Consider the following 1857-nt stretch of genomic DNA (forward strand, 5'->3'; position numbering starts at 1 on the left):
GGTAATAACTCGTTCTTTCTACTCCAGAATCCTTTCTTTCCATGAAAGATAAAATGTACACTTAATATCTTATATTTGCAGTTTTCTCATTATGGAATCCTTTTGCTCTCATGTAAAAATAATACCTGTATATAGAACAAATGCAGCATGTTCTCAGGCATAGGAAGGGACATATAGTCTATAGGTAAACTGTTTGGCATCTGGGCCTGAGTCCTTGTTGCTTCTGTAGTGGTGTGACCACATGGCCACTGAGGACCCTTCTGGGGGAAGATTTTCCGGCTCAGTCTTTGGAGTTCTCCCACTACCATTGATAGTATCGTGGACTTAGTCCCTAGCCTCTAGTCATAAGCATCCTGTATCACTGAGCATTTCTATAGCTGTTTTCTATTTTGTTCTTGCTGGAATTCTCTTAGGTAACTTCAGCCTATCCCTGTTCTTGATATGGTGAAATGGTAACTTTTAAAGTCATAGTGACTATAATATTCAAATGAAACATTTCATGAAAGAATGGAAAAATACCTCAGATATACATTTGTAATTGCTATGTGATTTTAACAGATTAAAAAGAAACAGTGTTTAATTTTTTGATTCTATGGCAGGAAGCTTGTAAACTGCATATTTAAGTGGTAAGGAAATTTGGATGTACTAAGACAGGCAATGAATGAATGGCAATTACTTCAGACCCTTAACTTTCCAGACTGTGAAGCCATCTCTGTTTTTCAATACTTTTCCTAAAACACAAGTGCCAGTTGGCTACTCCTAATGTTTTTTGCTAATTGTGAGAGAGCAAACAACAGGAAGTCATAGACTCACTGTTTCTATGCCAACTCTCAAAGACCACACAAGAGCAAAGGCTAGATGACTTGCCAGAACTATCAGCTGGGTAGAGAGATTTAGCACTGGGAGAAGGGGAGAGGAAGGGAAGCTGACAGTGGTGTCACCAAGTCAGGAGGCCAGAGTGCTATGAGCAGGCCCACCTTGCTGCTGATTTCTCTACAGCCTGCCACAGAAGCAGCTGAATATGGGAATTGACCCAGTGAGGAAAGAGAGAACATAGTCCTGTACTGCATAGTATAGTTGGGATTTTACGCCAAAGGAAAAAGTGGGCTGGGATGCTTACTGCCAATCATGGGCTTATTTCAAATACTCAATACTGCAGCTTTCTATATAAAATAATGGTACCTGCAAACAAGTCCCACTTGTAAAATGAAACAAAGTGAGCATTAGCTAATAGAGAACTGGCAACAAAGATAACTTCCAGAGCACCATGCCTCGGTGTTTATGTTCCAATGTCCTAGTTTGAATGAGGTGCTCCAATCGGCTCAATTATTTGAACATTTGGTCAGTTGATGGTACTGTTTAGGGATGGTTATGAGATGTGGACTTGCTAGAAAAGCATAAAGCATGTCAGTGGGAGCCAGCATTGAAGAGTTACTAACCTTGCCTCACTCCCTGTTTCTCTGCTTCCTGTGCCTGCTTGAAGATGTGAGCTTTCAGCTCTCTGCTCCAGCTGCCCGCCTGCCATGATAGACTCTCATCCCTCTGGAACCACAAGCCCAATAAACTCTCCTATAACTTGCCTTGGTCATGGTGTTTTATCACAGCAACCAAAAGGTAACCAGTGCATTCACTTACTTTGAATCTATGTTTCAATTTCAATATATTGCTATAAAGCTTTATCCTCTGTTACCTGATATGGTTCCTTTAAGGGTCTATCATCATTGTAGTTATTAGAAATAAAATTAATTCCCTTTTAGATTTGTAATAGTCTTCAGTGAAGAACAGAAACTACTAGTAACTAACTTGTGACAAATGTTTGTTATACTATAGGTAATCTATTTGCTGTTTCATATTTAT

This window comes from Nannospalax galili, unplaced genomic scaffold (assembly GCF_000622305.1).
Source record: "Nannospalax galili isolate Female #2095 unplaced genomic scaffold, S.galili_v1.0 scaffold450, whole genome shotgun sequence".
In the NCBI taxonomy this organism is placed as follows: domain Eukaryota; kingdom Metazoa; phylum Chordata; class Mammalia; order Rodentia; family Spalacidae; genus Nannospalax; species Nannospalax galili.